This window comes from Apis dorsata, unplaced genomic scaffold (assembly GCF_000469605.1).
Source record: "Apis dorsata unplaced genomic scaffold, Apis dorsata 1.3 scaffold_27, whole genome shotgun sequence".
In the NCBI taxonomy this organism is placed as follows: domain Eukaryota; kingdom Metazoa; phylum Arthropoda; class Insecta; order Hymenoptera; family Apidae; genus Apis; species Apis dorsata.
The window spans coordinates 566,520-573,142 of record NW_006263329.1 but is presented as its reverse complement, the minus strand read 5'-3'; the positions used below and the strand labels follow the sequence as shown (position 1 = coordinate 573,142).

At 29.5% G+C, this 6,623-nt stretch overlaps 1 protein-coding gene and 1 long non-coding RNA gene across 2 annotated transcripts in view; one reads left to right on the top strand and one right to left on the bottom strand.

Moving 5' to 3' along the window:
• The window catches only part of LOC102676127, a 413,064-nt gene that overhangs the window by 12,252 nt on the left and 394,189 nt on the right, over window positions 1-6,623 (top strand). The gene's annotated exons all lie outside the window — the stretch shown is intronic.
• Window positions 1-6,623, bottom strand: part of LOC116185627 — a 26,419-nt gene that overhangs the window by 539 nt on the left and 19,257 nt on the right. Inside the window, exon 3 of the long non-coding RNA XR_004150491.1 lies at window positions 2,823-2,829. This is a non-coding gene — a long non-coding RNA (uncharacterized LOC116185627). The remainder of the gene's footprint in view (window positions 1-2,822; window positions 2,830-6,623) is intronic.

Below are 6,623 nucleotides of genomic sequence, written 5' to 3'. Positions count from 1 at the left end.
CCCCTTCCCCCTCTTTATAATAAACGCATCAATAATGATACGTGTATTTTTCTTCACGCGTTTCTCTCTCCGAATGTTTTGTCCTTGTTTCACGTTGTTGATCCTTGTGCGTTAGGTGTGTGTAGCTCTCGGTTGAGAGTGCCTCCATCTTCAATTGTGTAGGAACTGAAGAAAAATGGGAGAGAAGATCAGTAAAGATTTGAACTCGAGGCCCTCAGGTTTGGAAGTCGGCTCACTATCCCCTACACCAGATGCCCTCTTGCTATATTATTGTTATTTGTTTCTATTTCAATGATTATGGAAGACTATGCTATAATATTCAACATAGATACACATAGATACAGATTCGTAGGAAAATTTCGTATGTAACATTTTTATAAAATATATATGCATTGAAAGTATGCATATATATATATGCAGTGAAAGATATTTTAATATAATTTATTCGTTTATAGTATTTGGATAACAGATAGGTGATTAGGGGCACAAAGTTTAAGGGCTTGTAGTACTAATCGAGAGAGGTAAAAAATGTTTAATCAACATAAATCCTAATAATAGTTTCATTTAATTTTTGTTATTTGAATATTCTAATATCGTAAGTGAGTTTCTTCGAACCACATATTGAACGTAAATAGAAGTGATTTGGTTTATTAGACGTATGTTAGTTGAAGGTTGTCAAACAAAACATTACCTATTACTAATATTAATAAACCTCATATATGGTATAAATTTTCTTAGTAATGGTAGATGTTCAATATGTCTTCTTCTATTTAAATGAAAATGTCAATATTAACAAAGGTTTCTTCGTAAATGATCCAAACCTTCTTTGTTTACCTCCTGAATGTTTTCCTTTCATTTCAATGCAAATCTCACGATATTAAATACATGTAAACAAAAATTAATTTCACATCGAATTTCAATATCAATTCTATAGTTATTAGATATTTTTTTTTTTATTTTCACTAAATATTGCAACAAAACCTTTAAGCCTTTTATTTTAGCCTTTTTTCTTTTCACCGTCTATGCTTTTAAAAATTTATCTAAATGTAAAACCAATTCAAAAGTCAAGATTATCGACGTATATACCCATCTTTCTTCCCCTCATTAATAATTTAGCATCCGTATGATCGATGAACTCGAGGAACACGAGTATTTATAAAAAAATATTAAATTAAAAATAAGTTAATTTTGCCTATTGCAATGGCGTGATACGAGGATGAACATCTAACGAGATAATATCTAACCATTATATATCCATTTCTATTCACCTATCATTACGTAACATCGTAGTTTACGATATTTTGACGTGTAATGATGCTTGTCCATCTATATTAATTCTATATTAACAATGATACAGAACACGGTTACAAATAAAAAATATCCAATCTAAAAATTATCTAATTAAATATTCAAGATTATCCATCGAAATAGGCGAGGAATAAGCCAGGAATAAAAACGAATCTTCTCGTAACCCTTCTCGCCGCTTCAATGTAATTCTCGTTGCATTGAACATTATATTAGTCTGAATTAGTCGTGACGTTCATCTTGTTGCTAACGTTCGCCTATATAGCATAATCTTAAGAGCCTTTTCACATTGTCCGCCGTATGCTCTCAGTTCTCATCGTTCGATTTGAATGTCAATTGATTATCGATCGATACCATAACTCATTGATCGAGCGTCAAAAATAAATAATGGAAGAATAACAATAAAATAATAACACGGAAAACGAGCATTGCTCCATTGCAGATAATTCAACGATCGATATTCATTTTCAATGGACGGATGACGAAAACGAGACAATGTGTTGTAACGATTCATTAGCTCATATAACCAGGAAACGTTTGACCACGGTTAACGAATGGAATTTCGCAAAAATCCGATATCGTTGGCTCGCGTGAAGATTGTGAGACGGGTTTTAGCGACGATAATAGGGGTACACGAAGCATTTTTAACGCGTGCATCCCTATCTCGACGATGGGTTATGGCGAAACGTGATAACGAGTTCGAAAAAAAAAAAAAAGAAAAAAAGAAGCCACCGATAACTCGGTTATCAGGGCTCGAAATTTTTCGTTCGATCGACGGAGGAATAAAAATAAAGAGAGGAGGGGAAGGGATGCGTGGAATAGAAAGGCTGATACAGGTGCGTTTTTCGTTTTTCGTTCCGTTTTTTTTTTTTTTTGCAACCCTCGTGAACGAACATTTTTCAGAATTCGATCCGTGCACGAAATGATTCGATGGGATTGTACCGATCTTATGAATTAAATTGCCGATTCACGTTCGAGATATTAATTAAACAGTAAACTGGAATACACTGGTTTCGAAACGAAGCGAAACTCTTTTCTTTTATTCAACTTTAAAATTTTTTAAAATATCTTTTTTTTTCGACGAGTTTTTTTATTCGATTAGATGGACTTTGATTTTATTTTTTAAAAGTGGAATGCATTTTATTGGAAATGATCTCTTTTTGAAAATGAAATGATAGAAATAGAAATGTAAAAATGTGTTTCTTTGGAAGGTATGTTTCCATTAATATAGTTTTATGAGGAAACTTATCTTTATCAAATTATTTTTTCGAACTTTTAATTTTAGAAGAAAATTAAATTATGTTTGTTTTTCTTTTTATCTATTCGAAATGAAAGAGAATGGTTACTTAATTTTTTCGAAAATTTTCTTTAATATGATTAATTTACTATGATTAATTTACTTTCATGATAAATCTTAATCAAATTGTCTTTTTAGTTTTTAGAAGAAGATTAAATTGTTGCTTTTTGATTTGAAAAAGTACAATCGATTACAATTAAGTACTTTCTCAACGGGAAACATTTTTTCTGATGTTATTAATAAAACATATTTAATCCTATTATTATATAACATCGTATTACGAACACAGATATTAAAATAAAATTTCAAACCTTTAGCATTTACAATCAATTACATAATATTCCAAAAGGAATTTAATGTTCTCTGTAACAAAGAGAGCATTTCAGTAAGAGAATGCTGTAAACATTTCGTGCAATATGACGTTTGGAATTATCCAGAGGGAAAGAGCATCTCCCAAATTAGAAAACAGAAAGCAGGGCAACGAGAAGTTGTATAAACTCGTATCTCATGTCTAATGTAAGAAGTGAAGAGAAATTTGGAGGAAGGTGGACGGGGTTGATACCCTTTCCTCGTGCTCGGTGTCCCGGAAAAACTGTTACTGCTGGTCGCACGTGGTCTCAAGGGGTTCTTTTATGATATAAAAAAATGCTGATATTACAAATATTTGTTTTCTTCCTGTCATATTGTACTTTCGAGATCGCCCCTAAGTTTCTAACACACATTACGTGACTTTGCATTCCATATTCGTAATTTCGAATCATTTCTTTTTTTCTAAATAAAAATTTTACGTGTTAAAAAAATTTACTTAAATACATACTTGAAAATCGTAAAATAATTTATATATACTTTCTTCAAAATTGGAAAAATATTGAATGAAAATTTTATATTACGAAGAAGGTCAATAAAAAATAATGCTGAAGAATAGAAGATTGGGAATGGGAAAAGAATTGTTCTTCTCATCAAGCTCGATGAATTGCGAATATGTGAGAATCCTCGATACGAAAGAATGTATAAGAAATATTTTATTCGCTTGCCTGTCGAATTCATTTGTTAGCATTGGACGACTTCGATAAATTGATTCTATTTGATGGTAAATTTACCTTGCATGTAGAAAAGGAAAAATTAGAATTTAATTTTTTCAGATTTGAATAATTATGCGTAAATTATGCAGAATAATATTTCCATATTAATTTAATCAAATTTAATGTGAATATCTTTATGGCACTATTTTATTTAAAGAAGAATTCATTCGTAAGTTGTGCTCTCATATGCAGAGATTGATGATCTAACTATATTAATTTAAAGTTGCTATATTGATAGTTCTTCTTTAATTCTTTCGCCAATAAAAATTTAGACTTTAAAAATAATCCAAACTATCAAATTTTCTAATTAAACATTGAATAAAATGTAATGTATATTCTTTCGGAAAAAATTAAAAAATTAAAAAATCATGCAATTGAACCCACTTTTTTAATTATTCTGATATATAAATCGGTTGCCGAGATATAAGGATTCAAAGTTTCCGTAGTGCTTAAGAAATAATGAATGGATCCGCGACTTTCTGACCTACATTTTATTTTCTTGGAAATGCGTACTACTTCCAGGAATTACGTCTGTCACTTGTCCGGAACTCAGTGAGACGAGATGCAAGTGAGATATTCGAATAAACGACAAGGATAGAGATAGTAGATGATCAAAAATTATCTTTTTCTTTACACGATGATATCTCGGGAACCGGAAGTCGTATCGAGATAAATCAAAAAGAGTTTTAAAAGGCAAACTTCCTACTTTTAATCATCTTGAACTCGTTAATTAAAAATCATTATCTTTGGAGTTATAGCGATTTAAAGTTTTCCTAATTTTAATAGAATTTAAGCGTTTGAGATAAATAATTAAAAATTACCTTTTCTTTACACGATGATGTCTCGGGAACCGGAAATCGTATCGGGATAAATAAAAAAGCGTTTTAAAGAGAAAGAATCCACGCTTCTAATGATCTTTTACTTGTTGATCGAAAATCAATATCTTTGAAGTTATAGCGGTTTAAAGTTTACCTAATTTTAATAGGATTTATTCGAGTTCTAAGGTAAATTATACAGATACGTTTATTTCTGATACGCGCTACAATTAAAACTATTCTTTCATGCTTTCTTCTGCTTGAAAACAGAACTTGAACAATTGCTTCACAAAATTGTCCATATCAATAATAACGACTTCCAATATTCTTTGCCCAATATTACAATTGAAAATTTTATCGCACAAATTTCTTCATCGTGCCCAGGAGATTAGGAATACCACATTCGATCGCTTTATTATTCATTTATCAACGCGAATTTTCACCATCGTGTCCGCTACACCGCGAAAGGTAATGCATATCCCATCCATACTCGGCTGCCAACGATTGAATACAATAAATATTGGATACGAAGTTATTGAAACTGCAAATTATTGAATGTGGAACGTTAGTGAACACGAATGTTATTGATTGCCGCGTGAAACCGAACCCGAGAGAATTTGGTCAAGCGATATTGTCAGGTGGTGAAAATGCAGAAGCGAGTGCTGATCGAATTTTCCACTTTTTCAATCGATCTTTTCATATCTCGTTTGATCATAATGATCAATACAGTATCCTTTTGTGTCCTTTTTAAAAACGATTATATCCTTGCGTAATTTTTCTTGCATCGATCGTATGCCTGAAAGGCTTAATTTAATTGAATTTTTTTGATTGTTAAATCTACAATGGTATATTACTTTTTTGGTGTGTTGAATAGCATACTGAAAGTCTTTTGTATCATGGAAAAAGTTAATTGACATACTTTCAAATACATATATATATAAAACTTTTAAGATATATGATTAAATAAGATACTAAGATTTTGATTTATATCAATATCTGCTTAACTAAATGAGATCTTTAATAATTATTCAAATTTAAATAAAATTTTTTACAATCTTCATGAAAAATTAATTATATTTTATTTAATATTTGAAACCATTGATATATTATCTATTAAAAATATTGATGTATATCATGAAATACTAAAAAAGAATTGTTGGATCTTCTGAAATAATTTTCTGTTCTTCATATAATCTAGTAATAAAATAACAATGTTTCAATATGATATAAAAATTAAAGAAAAATATAGATTCCAAGATTAAATAGGAAAAGGTAGTAATTTCTGTGAAAAATAGTGACCAGTGACGTATAATTGTAAGCCCTGTTTTATAAATTAACAACGAAGGATAGTATTAAACGAAAGAGAATAAGAAATATTAATCCAGTTACTGGACACTTTCTTATTCTCTCGAAAAGGAAAGGAAACGAAAGCAAGAAAACGCGAAAGAAATATAGACTATAAAATTCATGGAGTTTTGAAATATATAAACACGTAATTCTACGAAGTTGGACTTGAAAACGCTTTAATTCAATATAAACGTCAAAGCAATCTTTAAACGAAGCTTTAAAAGTGTCATGAACCATTAAATCGGGTCATAAAAGAATTCAAATTGAGAGCCCACTTGCAATATCCATTATCAATAACAATTTACCCTTTTGAACTTTGTTCAACAATTCGATACATCGCAAGAAATTATTATGCTACGATTATCCCCTTTTTATGATGTTTCATTAATAATAAATATACGCTCAATTTGATTCATTCCATTTGTAACAAAGATATTTATTTGTTTAGCAAAAATAGATTATAATATATCATATTTATAATTGTTTATTTAGCTTGCATTCTTTTGAAAAAAAATAAATGTGTTTCTATATTATTGTGAATATTTACAAAATCGTACAAAAAAGAAGATAAATTCAAAGATATGTAATTTTAAATGATAATATGACAAAGAATTTATAAGAAATATCATTTCTATCAAAATTCTATTTTTGCTGCATGATTGTAAAAGGCTATCTATTTAAATTTTATAAAAACATAGTAGAATTAAATTTTGAAAATATTCTTTAAAAAATTGTTTTTCTATCTATTCTTTTTTCCCCATATATTTTAATATTTTA